The 17103-nt window shown below is 40.2% G+C and overlaps 1 long non-coding RNA gene across 2 annotated transcripts; it reads left to right on the top strand.

Annotated features, from left to right (window-relative positions):
• Positions 1–13923: 13923 nt before the first annotated feature.
• Positions 13924–16772, top strand: LOC127301550 (uncharacterized). Of its 2 annotated transcripts, XR_007852186.2 has the most exons (6): positions 13924–14369; positions 14522–14596; positions 14695–14776; positions 15683–15775; positions 15884–15984; positions 16417–16772. It is a non-coding gene; the product is annotated as an uncharacterized lncRNA (long non-coding RNA). The 2 variants fall into 2 exon arrangements; XR_007852185.2 differs by lacking the exon at positions 15884–15984 and having other exon boundaries at positions 13927–14369.
• Positions 16773–17103: the final 331 nt, after the last annotated feature.

The raw sequence follows: 17103 nt of genomic DNA, 5'->3' as shown, positions 1-17103 counted from the left end.
AGTATTTATGCTCGATAGTGGGTTCATGCCTCCATTAAATCTGGGACAGTGACAGAAAGTTCTAAGGTTGTGGATGTGCTGTTGCCACTAGGGATAAAACATCGATGCTTTGTCTAAGGATATTTGTGTTGATTACATTACGCACCATACTTAATGCAATTGTCTGTTGCTTGCAACTTAATACCGGAAGGGGTTCGGATGATAACCTGAAAGTGGACTTTTTAGGCATAGATGCATGCTGGATGGCGGTCTATGTACTTTGTCGTAATGCCCTGATTAAATCTCATAGTACTCTTCATGATATATGTATGTGCATGGTTATGCCTTCTTTATTTGTCAATTGCCCAACTGTAATTTGTTCACCCAACATGCTATTTATCTTATGGGAGAGACACCTCTAGTGAACTGTGGACCCCGGTCCTATTCTTTACGTCTGAAATACAATCTACTGCAATAATTATTCGTTACTGTTCTTCGCAAACAATCATCTTCCACACAATACGGTTAATCCTTTGTTCACAGCAAGCCGGTGAGATTGACAACCTCACTGTTACGTTGGGGCAAAGTACTTTGGTTGTGTTGTGCAGGTTCCACGTTGGCGCCGGAATCCCTGGTGTTGCGCCGCACTACACTTCGCCGCCATCAACCTTCAACGTGCTTCTTGGCTCCTCCTGGTTCGATAAACCTTGGTTTTTTTCTGAGGGAAAACTTGCTACTGTCTGCATCACACCTTCCTCTTGGGGTTCCCAACGGACGTGTGTTAATTGCACGCATCACTCGCGAAACCCTATTTTGGAGGCAGGAACTCCGTTCTGGCACCCTGCCGGGACGGGGAATTGGAGGAGATCATCGCCATCACCATCACTGATGCCTCTCCATCAACCATCCATGATTCCCCCATCCATGTGTGAGTAGTTCCCTCGCTGTAGGCTGAAGAGGATGGTCGGGATTGGATGAGTTCGTTCATGTAATAGCATTAGAATTGTTTGGGGCATAGTGCCTAGTATCCGTTGTGAGTATTTTATGAATTGTTGCAACTTGTTATACTTAATGCTTGTCACTTTGGGCCCGAGTGCCATGATCTCAGATCTGAACATATTGTGTTTTCATGATGATGCTTTATATATTGTTCTTGATCATATCTGCAAGTTGTATACACATTTCATTGTCCAGAACCCGAGGCCCCGAAGTGACAATAATCGGGACAGCCGGAGGGGATGGCTTTGATGTGAGAATCACGTGTGTTCATGGAGTGTTAATGCTTTACTCCGGTACTCTATTAAAAGGAGTACCTTAATTACCAGTAGTTTCCCTCGAGGCCCCGCTGCAACGGACTGGTTGGACAAAAGATGTCGCGCAAGTTTCTCATTGCGAGCACGCGCGACTAAATAGGAACACACGCCTATGGTTATTTTATTCTTGGATACTTTTATTACTTTATCTGCAAATGCCCATGTTAGCTATTATATGAGTCGTCTCATTCATGCAACGCCCGGTTATCCATCCCTGTGTCTACAGTATTTTAATCCTGCTATTTACCACATCCACCACTGCTGCTTTTTTTTACTTTATTTCTGCTATTACTTTATTACTGCCACTGCTATAAAACTATTGCTACTGATAAACCTCTGCGAGCTAGTCTATTTCCAGGTGCAGCTGAATTGACAACTCAACTGTAAAGGCTTATATTTATTCTTTGGCTCCCCTTGTGTCGAATCAATAAATTGGGTAATACTTCCCTCGAAGACTGTTGCGATCCCCTATACTTGTGGGTCATCAAGACTATTTTCTGGCGCCGTTATCGGGGAGCATAGCTTTATTTATAAGTCAACTTCGCTGCTATTCATTATGGGGAAGAATCGAGATGAAAGAGTCCCTATATTTCCGTCCACTACAAGAAGAGGTACAACTTTAAATACCTCTGCTGCTCTTGATTCGCCGTCTATGATGAGTAAGCTTCTTACTCCACCTTATGTTGATCATGCTACTACTTCCGCTGAATCTGAAAATTCTCCTGATGATTTGGATGGTGCCTCTACTGTGTTTGATGAAAGTGGTTCGTTAGGTCCTTTCCTAGACACCACAATTGCTAGGGTTAAGCAAATCGAAAATGAGAAAGTACTTTTTCGCCCTCCAGTTCACCCGAGCCCGGAGAGCATGCTAGTGACGATTTTGATGAAGCTTAGATTGAGCTTGATGATGATTTAATTGATGAATATCATGCCGCTATTAATGCAAGCGCTGCTAAAAGCCTACTTGCAAGGCGCGCTATTAAATATACGCAGCCTATTGATCCTACTTTTGCCACATCTCCCATAGACATTAGGGATAAGGATTATGATTTCTCTCTAGATTTATCTTATATATCAATTGTTGAGAAGGATCCCTTTTGTGGTACTGAAAATGAAAGTGCTATGAAGCATATGAATGAGCTCAGTGCTTTGAGTAATGTTTTTGCCGATGATAATAAAATGCGCACCTACTTTATTACTAAGATTTTCCCTTTTACTTTGAAAGGTGCCGCGAAAGCTTGGTATGATAGTTTATTGCCTGGGTCTATTAAATGTCCTAAGGATTTAGTTGCAGCTTTCTTTCAGAAATATTTCCCTGCTAGTGCTCAACATGCTGATTTGCAAAATATTACTGACTTTGTGTAGGAGAAAGAAGAAATATTGCCTGTCGCATGGGCAAGGTTTTGCTCATTAATTAGAGGAGTAATGAATTGTCCTTTTGCTAAAAATGAATTACTTGATATATTCTATAATGGACTAACCGATGAATCTAGGACATACCTGGATAGTTGTGCTGGTTGTGTTTTCAGGCAAAGAACTCCTACTCAAGCCGAAGAATTAATGGCTAAAATAAGCAAGAATTATGATGATTGACATATTCCTGAGTCTACACCAACCCCGAAGAAAAGAAGGATGATTGAATTAAATGATGAAGTGATGAAGGAAGCCAAGAAATCTCTCAAGGAGAAGGGTATTAAATCCGAAGATGCGAAGAACCTCCCTCCTATTGAAGAATTATGTAAGCCAATTCCTCCTACCGTTGTCGAAGTACATGCTCTTCAATTCAACAACAGAGACGTTCCTTATGGTAAGAATCCCGACCAATTCTTAGATGAGTTTGATAATTATTGTATTAAGCAAGATAACTTTAATAAGAGAGTTGAGAGACATTTAGAGGAAAATTCTAGAGCGATTAGTAATTTACATGATATTGTGGAGCGAACCTCCAATGATGTGAAGATTCTTGTTAAGCATTTCAAAATGGTTCAAACACAAATAGATCAGCTCACCAAAGTGCAAAATGATTTTTTAGTGAATGCTTCTAAAGATAAGCATGCTTATGAGATTAGAACTAGAGGTGGTGCTACTACCCAGAATCCTTTATATCCTGAGGGTCACCACAAGAGAGTCGAGCAAGATTCTCAACGCACTGATGATACTAGGATTAAATCTAAGAAAAACAAGAAGAAGGAAAATAGAACACCTGTAGAATCTTTTGATCCCGCTGTAAATCCTAATAGTATATCTATTTCCGATGCCGAAACTGAAAGCGGCAATGAGAAAAGTGAGGCTTCCGATAAGGAAGAAGTAGAAGAAGCCGACGTTGCACCTGAAAAGCAACCTAAAAACGTGAAGTACACTAAGGAAGATTTCATTGCCAACAAACATGGCAAAGAAAGAGAACCTTGGGTGCAAAAACCAATGCCTTTCCCTGATAAGAAACACAAATCAAGGGAAGAGGAACACTTTAACCGGTTTTGTGAATGGATGGAACCTATGTACTTGCAAATTCCTTTGACTGATGCTATTAAATTGCCTCCTTATTCAAAGTATATGAAGGATATTGTTTCTAACAAAAGGAAAATTCCTACCGAGGAAATTTCTACTATGCTTTCTAATTATTCCTTCAATGGCAAAGTTCCAAAGAATCTCGGAGATCCAGGTATACCTACAATTCCTTGCTCTATTAAAAATAGTTATGTTAAGACTGCTCTATGTGATTTAGGAGCCGGAGTTAGTGTCATGCCTTTTTATCTTTATAGAAGACTTGATTTAGAAAAGTTGATACCTACTGATATATCTTTGCAAATGGCTGATAAGTCCACTACTGTTCCTGTTGGTATATGTGAGGATAATTGTTGTGCTAGAAATGCCCGGGGATGACAATATGTCTATTATTCTTGGGAGACTTTTTCTTAATACTGCAGGGACTGTTATTGATTGCAATCAAGGCAAGGTTACTTTTAATGTTAATGACAAGGAGCATACCGTCTATTTTCCGAAGAAGATTAATGGGGCATATTGCCTAAATTCTATTATCAATATTGAGACCATTCAAATTGGTCAAATACATGTGCCTATGTCAAAGCCTCATAAGGAGTGTGATATTATTATGATTGGAGATATTCCTATTAAAATTGAGGTAACTTGATTATTTTGTGAAAATGCAAGGTTTTACTTCATATAAAATTATTTTTGATGTCAAGACCTGATCAACCTTGCCACCAAAGTGTTTTGATGATTGAAACAATGCTTTCATAAGTGCCACTACTGTTTACTTTTCATATTAGAATGTTTTAGAGCTACTGGAAGTTTTATTTGGTTTGGTCTTTCATCGTTGTTTAAATTTTTCCTGCGTTGAATCTTTTGTTTTAAAATCTGGAATTCGGTAAAAAATGAAGTTTCTTGAAAAATTCCAGAAAGTTTACCAAATTTTTTTATTCATGGAATGAGGAGGATTGGGACCTAAGGCTGCCCAGGGGGGCCCCCAGGTCACCTCTAGTGAAACTATATTTTTATTCAGTCACATCTTATGTGCTTTACTTGGAGCGTCTGTGTGCTTTTATTTTTGTTTTGTTATTTTCATTCTCTGAATAAATTCATGCTTATGTGGGACAGAGACACGCTCCGCTTTTTCATATGAACACTAGTGTTCTTTGCTTTTACTTTTAATGTTCATGGCGGAGTTGAAAACCGCTTCGTTAATTGTTATTTGGTTGGAAACAGGAAATGCTTCATGTAGTAATTGTTATATGGTCTTGAATAATTTGATACTTGGCAATTGTTGTGCTCAAATAGATCATGTTTAAGCTCTTGCATCATGTACTTTGCACCTATTAATGAAGAACTACATAGAGCTTGTTAAAATTTGGTTTGCATGATTGGTCTCTCTAAGTCTAGATATTTTCTGGTGAAGTGTTTGAACAACAAGGAAGACAGTGTAGAGTCTTATAATGCTTGCAATATGTTCTTATGTAAGTTTTACTGTACCGGTTCATACTTGTATTTGCTTCAAACAACCTTGCTAGCCTAAGCCTTGTATTGAGAGGGATTACTTCTCGTGCATCCAAATCCTTGAGCCAAAAACTATGCCATTTGTGTCCACCGTACCTACCTACTACATGGTATTTCTCTGCCATTCCAAAGTACATTACTTGAGTGCTACCTTTAAAATTTCATTCTTTGTCTTTGCAATACATAGCTCATGGGAAAATAGCCTTAAAAACTATTGTGGTATTGAATATGTTGCTATGTATCTTATTTCTTATAAGTTGATTGTTGAGCGATAACCATGTTTCTGGAGACGCCATCAACTTTTTACACCTTTGTTGAATATCATGTGAGTTGCTATGCATGTTCGTCTTGTCTGATGACATAGGCATACCCAATGGGCCTGCCGAAGATGGTACCCGGGGTTAACTGAAGGACCACGACCCGAAGAATAAGAAGATTCGGAAGCCCAAGATACTATTAAGGAAGGCTAGAGTTGTAATAGGAGTCATCGTTTGTAATCTTGCGGGACGGGTCAGAAACCCTCCCGGACTCTGTAAACTTGTGTATCACGAATCCCTCGGCTCCGCCTCCTATATAAGGGGGAGTTGAGGGACAAAGAAAGAATTGATTCATTGTATCACAAACCCTAATTTTTACATCGTCGAGTACTTCTCGGCTGAAACCTTCGAGATCTACTTGCCCTCTACATCCAACGAAACCCTAGTCTACTACTTGTAGGCATTGACAAGTTAATACCTTGTCAATTGGTGCCGTCTGTGGGATCTAGAGGCGACAAGGAGCTGATCTCGATGGCACGTTCAAGATCATCGACTTCATCGGTGGCAAACAACATCATGGACAAAGGTAAACAGATCAAAACTGGTGTAGTTGATTTTGTACCTCACCCACCCTCCCGTTTGGATGCATATGCGTATCTGGAGGAGCCCATGGAGATGACGTTTGGAAAGTTCCACTTCCGCGTCGAGAAAGAAGGAGCGTATCGTCTCGAAGTTCCGATCTCGTCGGGATTATCGGCGGTTGATCCTGACTTCTCAAGCTCAGCATCATCCATCGAGTCAGGCGACGAGGAGATTTCGTCGCCACGCTTCATCGGCACCAAGGCAAGCAAAAAACTCGCCAAGATCTTCAGCGACATGTCCTTCGAGTCATCCGCGGACTCCTATATAAGCGATGATTCGAGCGACACCGATAGCTTCGACTTCATCGACAAGTCCATCTCTATTGGAAAGGTCTTCACCAATCTCTATGATGGTGTCACCAAACCAAGCGAAGTTCAGAACTCAAAATATCATCAGATCTACGCCATCGGAGAAACAAGTCGCAATCAGGAGGAGACATCAGAGGCTTTCGACGAATTGGGAAATCCATATGTCGATCCCTCTGACCTAAGGCGAGGTTTAGGCACTAAATATGTCGGGCCTACACCACGCGTTAGAATTCAACTTCCACAAGCAGCATGGGATAGAGCAGCAAGAGCTATGGATGGTTCTGAACCAATGGAGACAACTGCTACGGTCGAAGAATTACAGGCCTACCAGTATAGGCTTGCCCGAGCTGGAAGAGAATTGGAAAAAGAGACAGCTGCTTTGAATAGAAGAAAGGAGGCAGCTTCCGCGTCAAGCAGGCGAAGAGCGGAGTTAAGTCGACAATCAGGAACTTCGGGAGATAGTCATAGAGAAGCTCGGAGGAGAGCAAGATCTCGGTTACAAAATATACCGGAGGCTGAAAGAGAGACTTTAATCTAAAACCTCGACATGTCCTTTATGTCAATCGACACGAGGGGGAATATTATCCCAAAAACACCGGAAGCAGGGTACATGGCGACACAAGCTTTCATCTTAGCGTCCAGGCCACCTCCTGGAGATCCAAGAGAAGCGTTGTATAACATGGCCATGGCAGGATGTGGAGCCATGGGAGCAACGTTCGCAGCTACACCTCCCGAAGGAACTGCAAGGCAAAATAGTCCGAGACCTACAGCAACAGTGCAAGATCCACCGAGAGCAAGTGGAGCCAGAGACACAACGACTCAGGCCAGAGTGGATATCATGATCAAATGGTTTGAGTATGCATATTGTTAGAGAAGAACATTGGGCCGCTAACTAAAGCCATGAATCATGGTGGAAGTTTCAGTTTGGATATTAATCCTCAATCTCTTATGAGAATATTATCTGTTGTTGAAATGCTTAAGCATTAAAAGAGGAGTCCATTATATGTTGTCTATGTTGTCCCGGTATGGATGTCTAAGTTGAGAATAATCAAAAGCGAGAAATCCAATGCGAACTTTCTCCTTAGACCTTTGTACATGCGGCATAGAGGTACCCCTTTGTGACACTTGGTTGAAACATATGTTATGCAATGATAATCCGTGTTAATCCAAGCTAATTAGGACAAGGTGCGAGCACTATTGGTATTCTATGCATGAGTCTTGCAACTTATAAGATGTATTATGCATAACACATATGAATTATTACTACCGTTGACAAAATTGTTTCTATGTTTTCAAAATAAAAGCTCTAGCACAAAAATAGTAATCCATGCTTCCCTCTACGACGGGCCTTTCTTTTATTTTATGTTGAGTCAGTTTACCTACTTCTTTCTATCTTAGAAGCAAACACTTGTGTCAACTGTGTGCATTGATTCTTACATGTTTACTTATTGCACTTGTTATATTGCTTTATGTTGACAACTATCCATGAGATATACATGTTACAAGTTGAAAGCAATTGCTGAAACTTAATCATCCTTTGTGTTGCTTCAATGCCTTCTACTTTGAATCTATTGATTTATGAGTTAACTCTTATGCAAGACTTATTGATGCTTGTCTTGAAAGTACTATTCATGAAAAGTCTTTGCTATATGATTCAGTTGTTTAGTCATTATCTTTACTATTGCTTCGAATCACTTCATTCATCTCATATGCTTTACAATAGTATTGATCAAGATCATGTTGGTAGCATGTCACTTAAGAAATTATTCTTGTTATCGTTTACCTACTCGAGGGCGAGCAGAAACTAAGCTTGGGGATGCTTGATACGTCTCCAACATATCTATAATTTCTTATGTTCCATGCTAGTTTTATGACAATACCTACATGTTTTGTTCACACTTTATATCGTTTTGATGCATTTTCCGGAACTAACCTATTAACGAGATGCCGAAGTGCCAGTTCCTGTTTTCTGCAGTTTTTGGTTTCAGAAATCCTACAAAGGAAATATTCTCGGAATTGGACGAAATCAACGCCCAGTATCTTATTTTTCCCGGAAGCTTCCAGAGCACCGAAGAGGGGCCAGAGGGGAGCCAGGGGGGTCCCACCCCACAAGGCGGCACAGCCAAGGTGGGGGCGCGCCCCCCTATGGTCTGGCTCCACCAGGACTCCTCCGAGGCTGCCCTTCCGCTTATATAAAGCCTCCGTCGCAAAAACCCTAAAGGAATAAGCCACGATACGAGAAAAGTTCCAGAGCCGCCGCCATCGCGAAGCCAAGATTCGGGGGACATAAGTCTCTGTTCCGGCATGCCGCCGGGACGAGGAAGTGCCCCCGGAAGGTATCTCCATCGACATCACCGCCATCTTCATCGTCGCTGCTGTCTCCTATGATGAGGAGGGAGTAGTTCTCCATCGAGGCTAAGGGCTCTACCGGTAGCTATGTGGTTAATCTCTCTCCCATGTACTTCAATACAATGATCTCATGAGCTGCCCTACATGATTGAGATCCATATGATGAGCTTTGTGATCTAGTTGAATATCATCTATGTGTTACTCTAGTGATGTTATTAAAGTAGTCTATTCCTCCTTCATGATGTAAAGTGGACAGTGTGTGCATCATGTAGTACTTGGCGTAGGTTATGATTGTGATCTCTTGTAGATTGTGAAGTTAACTATCACTATGATAAATATATTATCTTGGATTTATGATTTGACGTGGATATCACTATGAGTGGTGTTTGTCAAGTACTTGATGAACTCTGAGCGGAGCTTTTGTAGCCACTACACGATTAGTGATTCCATTAGGAGAGTTATCTAGAGTAGCACTATTATACACTCTAGAGGTTACTTTAATATGAACTCCGGATTCACTCTCCACGGTGTGACGGTGACGGTGTGCGCATCGTGTGTGTTTCCTTTATGAAGTTGTGGAGCTTGTTAACTCCGGCTTGAGGTGTGCTTTTGTAGCCCTACACAATGAATGGTGTTTGTTATCCAACAAGAGAGTGTACCATTTATTTATTCAGTTATGTGATCAATGTTGAGAGTGTCCACTAGTGAAAGTATGATCCCTAGGCCTTGTTTCCAAATACTGGAAACATCGCTTGTTTACTGTTTTACTGCTTCTTTACTTCCTTCAATATTACCACCATCTATACCACCTGTGTTTTACTATCTCTTCGCCGAACTAGTGCGCCTATACATCTGACAAGTGTATTAGGTGTGTTGGGGACACAAGAGACTTCTTGTATCGTAATTGCAGGGTTGCTTGAGAGGGATATCTCTGACCTCTACCTCCCTGAGTTTGATAAACCTTGGGTGATTCACTTAAGGGAAACTTGCTGCTGTTCTACAAACCTCTGCTCTTGGAGGCCCAACACTGTCTACAGGAATAGAAGCGTGCGTAGACATCAAGCTATTTTCTGGCTCCGTTGCCGGGGAGGTAAGGTAAAAGGTATTCACATCCTCCGACAACTAAGCTATTTCCTAGCACTGTTGCCGGTGTGTGAGTGCTCGAAGATATTTCCTTTAGATCCTGCAATTATATCTTTTTGTTTCTTGTTTTCACTAGTTAGGCTTAATGAAAAACAACAACAAAATGAGAGATCTTTATGAACTTTATCTTGAATTAGGACATGATGTGTTTGAAGAGAGAATTAAAAAACTCATGGAACTTTATATGCATACTAATGGCAATGTTATTAGTATGAATGCTTTGAACACCATTGTTGCTAATGCTATGGAAAATTCTAAGCTTGGGGAAGCTGGTTTTGAGGAGCATGATATTTTTAGTCCCCCAAGTTTTGAGGAGAAAATTTACTTTGATGATACTTTGCCTCCTATTTATGATGATTATAATGATAGTGGTATTTTGGTGCCACCTACTATGGAGGATAAAGGTTATTATGATTATATCATGCCTGCAATTTATGATGATTACAATGATGGTTATGGTAGTTTTACTCCCACTATTACTAATAAAATTGATTATGCTTATGTGGAGAGTAACAATTTTATGCATGTACCTCATGATAAGAATGTTTCATGTGATAGTTATATTGTTGAGTTTGTTCATGATGCTACTGAAAGTTATTATGATAGAGGAAAACATGGTTATATGCATCTTAATAATATTAAGTTTCCCCTCTTTGTGTTGAGAATCTTGAAGTTACTCTTGTTTTATCTTCCTATGCTTGTCACTTTGTTCTTCATGAATTTATTTATGTACAGGATTCCTTTTCATAGGAAGTGGGTTAGGCTTAAATGTGTTTTGAATTTGCTTCTTGATGCTCTCTTTTACTTCAACTCTTATTTCTTGCGCGAGCATCATTAAAATTGCTGAGCCCATCTTAATGGCTATAAAGAAAGCACTTCTTGGGAGATAACCCATGTTTTATTTTACTACAGCACTTTTATTTTATATTTGTGTCTTGGAAGTTGTTACTACTATAGCAACCTCTCCTTATCTTTATTTTATTGCATTGTTGTGCCAAGTAAAGTCTTTGATAGTAGGGTTGATACTAGATTTGGATTACTGCGCAGAAACAGATTTCTTACTGTCACGAAATTGAGCAGCCCCGTCTGTAGGTAACTCAGAAAAATATGCCAGTTTACGTGCGTGATCCTCAGATATGTACGCCACTTTCATTCAATTTGAGCATTTTCATCTGAGCAAGTTAAGTGCCCCTGGAAAATTCGTCTTTACGGACTGTTCTGTTTTGACAGATTCTGCCTTTTATTTTGCATTGCCTCTTTTGCTGTGTTGAATGGATTTCTTTGTTCCATTAACTTTCAGAAGCTTTGGGCAATGTCCAGAAGTGTTAAGAATGATTGTGTTACCTCTGAACATGTGAATTTTTGATTATGCACTAACCCTCTAATGAGTTTGTTTTGAGTTTGGTGTGGAGGAAGTTTTCAAGGGTCAAGAGAGGAGGATGATATACTATGATCAAGAAGAGTGAAAAGTCTAAGCTTGGGGATGCCCCCGTGGTTCATCCCTGCATATTTCAAGAAGACCCAAGCATCTAAGCTTGGGGATGCCCAAGGCATCCCCTTCTTCATCGACAGCTTATCAGGTCACCTCTAGTGAAACTATATTTTTATTCAGTCACATCTTATGTGCTTTACTTGGAGCGTCTGTGTGCTTTTATTTTTGTTTTGTTATTTTCATTCTCTGAATAAATTCATGCTTATGTGGGAGAGAGACACGCTCCGCTTTTTCATATGAACACTAGTGTTCTTCGCTTTTACTTTTAATGTTCATGGCGGAGTTGAAAACCGCTTCGTTAATTGCTATTTGGTTGGAAACAGGAAATGCTTTATGTAGTAATTGGTATATGGTCTTGAATAATTTGATACTTGGCAATTGTTGTGCTCAAATAGATCATGTTTAAGTTCTTGCATCATGTACTTTGCACCTATTAATGAAGAACTACATAGAGCTTGTTAAAATTTGGTTTGCATGATTGGTCTCTCTAAGTCTAGATATTTTCTGGTGAAGTGTTTGAACAACAAGGAAGACAGTGTAGAGTCTTATAATGCTTGCAATATGTTCTTATGTAAGTTTTACTGTACCGGTTTATACTTGTGTTTGCTTCAAACAACCTTGCTAGCCTAAGCCTTGTATTGAGAGGGATTACTTCTCGTGCATCCAAATCCTTGAGCCAAAAACTATGCCATTTGTGTCCACCATACCTACCTACTACATGGTATTTCTCTGCCATTCCAAAGTACATTACTTGAGTGCTACCTTTAAAATTTCATTCTTTGTCTTTGCAATACATAGCTCATGGGAAAATAGCCTTAAAAACTATTGTGGTATTGGATATGTTGCCATGTATCTTATTTCTTATAAGTTGCTTGTTGAGCGATAACCATGTTTCTGGGGACGCTATCAACTTTTTACACCTTTGTTGAATATCATGTGAGTTGCTATGCATGTTCGTCTTGTCTGAAGTAAGGGTGATTTATCATGATCAAATGGTTTGAGTATGCATATTGTTAGAGAAGAACATTGGGCCGCTAACTAAAGCCATGAATCATGGTGGAAGTTTCAGTTTGGACATTAATCCTCAATCTGTTATGAGAATATTATCTGTTGTTGAAATGCTTAAGCATTAAAAGAGGAGTCCATTATCTGTTGTCTATGTTGTCCCGGTATGGATGTCTAAGTTGAGAATAATCAAAAGCGAGAAATCCAATGCGAACTTTCTCCTTAGACCTTTGTACAGGCGGCATAGAGGTACCCCTTTGTGACACTTGGTTGAAACATATGTTATGCAATGATAATCCGTGTTAATCCAAGCTAATTAGGACAACACTACAAGAGATCTGATATACTATGACGAAAATCCACATGACGGTGGTCCGTAACGTCACTGAATATCATAATGTATGACGTTTTTCCCTTGGCGTCATGGACTCCCATAATCCGTGACGGCAACACAATCACCGTCACACATTACCACATTCTGTAATGACCTCGGTAGATTTCATGACGAGTGTGGATGGGTCATGGAAAAATTATAAGAGAAGAAGGCGAGCTAGCAACTAAAAATAAGTTGTATAATTCGAAATACGAAAACCGAAACATCGAACGAGACCATAACAATTGAGAGTGTTTATAGTACTCTGTATTGCAAATAAGCCACCAACAGCTTCATTGTCTTTCATATTACTTGCATGTTTTTTTATAGGCTGCTATCTCTCATATGGACAGTGTAAGAAACCGAGGTTCTAGGGCATGTACAATGGGAAACGCTCTAGATGGCTCTGAAGTGCTTAAGCAAATTAAAATAAAGAGCAGGAAATTAGATTACCTCCCAAGCGCTCTGGCTGGCAATGCTCGCTGCTAATTTGGGTCGCTTGTGAAGTGGATAAGCGCCCCTCTTTACAACGCGTCAACGCGCAAGATGCTTCTGATTTTAAGATAGAAAAATAAACACTGCTCGATAGAAAAAAAACACCCGACCAAATATTCCATTACTTAATATGCGGTACTATAGCTGCACTTTGGTTCAAGATTTCAAGTTCAACTTCATAGAGAATATTGCTCTTGTCACAGAGGTCATGTGCCCCGAACATGTACGCATGTTTCAGAGAGATTCCTCAAGCTGTACTGTATCTATTTTTTCCGGTCTTCTTGTTAGGTTTTTCAAATTAGATATTCAAAAGCCATAGCCCGGTAGCTCATATATTCTGATTATTTTCAACCATGGCCGGAGCACATGCAAAACGGAGTATACGAATTCCCCACAATAAAGGTGCGAGTTGTTTCCGAAGGATCCATTCTCTCCAGTTTTTCCACCAAAAAATCTGTTTTCCCTTTTAAAAAAATCTAATTTCTCTCCACCCAAAATATATCTTTCCCTCTGTTTCTTTTATTTCCGTGGAATATATATCTTATGTTCCCACCAATGAGTCAGTTGAAAAAATTTCAACCTATCTAATCGTGCCTGGAGGCAGCCGCCCACTTCTCCTATTCTCCTGCCCTCTCCCCAATTCTCTTCACGCATCAGATCGGAGGACGCGATCCATCTGCCCCAGCAAGGTCGATCAGCCCCGCCTTCCTCATCTGCAGGATCGATCGCCGGCCTCGTCCGCGACCTTCTCCTCCGCGCCCCAGCCCGCTCGAACGCCACTACAGTCCTCGCCGACGGGATCAGAGTTGCCGGCCTCACCCCCGACGTTCTCTTGTGCACCCATTCGCTGCTCCCTCCGACGAGTGTTGCTCCGTCCGCACCCACAAGAACGCCTACACCCGCTAGAACGCTACCGCCCGTACACGCTCGAACGCCTCCGCCTGCTCCCGCGAGTACGCCGCCGCCCGCACCCGCGCGAATGCCGCCACCCTCCTCAAGGTAACAACCTCTTCTACAAACTTCTGTACTAGTGGAAACTTCACGTACTTTGCGTATTGGTTGCTCTTGCCACCATCGTTTTTTCATACTAAGTGGTGTATTTCTTTAATTTCCTGCATATACTGAAAAAGCACATTGGTACTCTGTTCCAGCAAATTAAATTTCAGCTGAAGAAAGTGTAGTTGCGCATGGTTTTGGTATGAGGGGACGGCTACATGTGAATCCTGGTTTGTCTATTTCACAGATTTTGTAATGGATGTTGTAATGGGATACATGGTTTTCCTTTCCAAAAATAAATAAGGCTGATTGGAGAAACCATTTGCAGGCAAGTAGGCTCTAGACAATAGCAAAGACTTTTGGCTGGTATTCTGAATCGTTAGCCAGACATTAGAATAGATCGTCATCAGGTATTCTGATTCGTCTACTATTTGTTGTTTATCTTGCATTATGCTGAAGGTATTCTATTCTGGGTGCATTTTTTTCTTACTGAATTTAGTGAAGTTTATTGACTTGAAAAAACAATATTATGCATGCTTTTCTCATCAATCAATATATACATATATACTCATCCTTATTAATACCATCTAGTACAAGATGCTTTGATGATATATCATTAGTTAGTACTAGTTGGCAGCATACCAGCCATGATGATATTACTGAATCTCAACATGATTTCTATTGGATTACCTACAATGTGTTCTTGTACAGGAGTAGCTCCTATTTTAACTGAAAGCTTAACCTGCAGTTGCATGCTATCTGTATTTTAAGTAGTTTGGTTCAACATATTTTTCAGTTCTACACAGAGACGAGCATGTTGTCAAATAAAATGTGTGCTCTGAAATTACTACAATCTGCCCTAAAAATAAATGCTTTTGAGGTGATAATCTATTTACATGAATTTCCTAATTAATGAGATAAATTATGCATTTAATCTCAGATATTATAATCATCTTTAGCTAACTAGAAGCAAGTGAATCATCTGCTCTTGTCAAGTGGGATTATGTTTTGCAGGTCTTTAACGTCTTGCACACAAGAGTGTAGTAAACATATGTTAATTGGCTGAATAGAGGCACACGTATCTTTGTTTCAGGTTTACACTTTGGTATATTGTTTAGACCATGTATGAGTCAATGTTGATTCACCGTCTTGTTTTTTCACAACTGTTAAGCATATCTGAAGCCATGTATCCCTTTACTGTACTCGCAGTTGAAAATATATATCTATGTTTCTTTATCCTTGTAGTGATGACATGTTTATTGTTTTAACATATATTTATTTCTACTTATAATACTAAAATTCATTTGTTTTTATAGGAAATTTGTGCCAAGAACAAGAAGAACCGAGAAGCTGTGAAGCATCACCAAACTACATGCTCTAGGTCTTATCCTTCTCATTTCCACCAACTTGTAAGTATACTGCCCATTTTCTTTCCTACAGTTGGCTAATGCACATTTTGGCAACTTACATATTTGGAATACTAATTTTATGGAATCCTAAATCTTGTAAAAAAAAAGACAAGTGCGACAATGAGGACCCTAGTCTCATTGAGTTTTTCAGAGAAACACATACCAATAGGAAGACAGGATGTATGAGCGCCGCTGCCCTTGAGGCTTATGTGAGATTTCTCTCTATTTTTGGTTACATGAATAACAGTTGTTGGCTGCTGCTTGCTACGTCGTTGGTTATTTGTTGTGCCGCTGATTGTTTATGTGTTGCTGGTTGTTTGCTATGTCATTGGCTGCTTGTTGTGCCGTTGGCTGCTGTACTCTTGGATGTTTATATGCTACTGGCTACTTGATGACTTGTAGTTGTTGGCTGTTTGCTTCATGAAAGAAAATTACTCCCTCCGGTTCATATTAATTAACTCTACTTTCTCTAGATTCGTACGTATCTACTTAAGTTTTTAGACTAGATGCATGTGTATCTAGACAAAGTTTGGAGGGAGTATATTTTTTTGCACGTGCTTATGGATCTTACTATGCTTTCGCAAGTTTAATCGAATGTATCACCTTTATCCAACTTAAACAACGATGCTTTTCTTCTACAGACTAATAGGGAAACAAAAAGGAGTGAAACAGAACGAGAAGATGAGCAGATATTTGGTGCACATATTGTGGCGGAAGTTCTCAAAGAGCACAGCTCCTCAAGCACCTTCCTTTCTACCATGGGGTACCAATCAAGATCTGGGAGGTTGATGACCCACAAGTATAGGGGGTGTATCGTAGTATTTTCGATAAGTAAGAATGTCGATCCCAACGAGGAGCAGAAGGTGTTGACAAGCAGTTTCGATGAAGAATTCCCTGTAAATGCTCACAGACAAGTATTCGGGGGGTTTTGATGTAACAGTTGAATAAAGTACGAGTAAGTAAAGTGCAAGAATAACAATTGCAGCGAGTGGCCCAATCCTTTTTAGCACAAAGGACAAGCCGGTTTGTTTACTTATAATGACCAAACGTTCTCGAGGACACACGGGATTTTAGTCTAGTGCTTTCGCTACATACGGCTAAATAATCTTCATTGTTATGATAAGTGTTGTGTGGGTGAACCTATGCTAATGTACCGCCCTTCCTAGGACTAATACATACTTGTGATTATACCCCTTGCAAGCATCCGCAACTACAAGAAAGTAATTAAGAATAAATCTAACCACAGCCTTAAACTCTGAGATCCTGCGATCCCTCCTGCATCGATATACCAACGGGGGTTTAGGTTTCTGTCACTCCGGCAACCCCGC

This window comes from Lolium perenne, chromosome 5, assembly GCF_019359855.2.
Source record: "Lolium perenne isolate Kyuss_39 chromosome 5, Kyuss_2.0, whole genome shotgun sequence".
NCBI classification, from domain to species: domain Eukaryota; kingdom Viridiplantae; phylum Streptophyta; class Magnoliopsida; order Poales; family Poaceae; genus Lolium; species Lolium perenne.
This window is presented reverse-complemented; position numbering and strand designations above follow the sequence as displayed.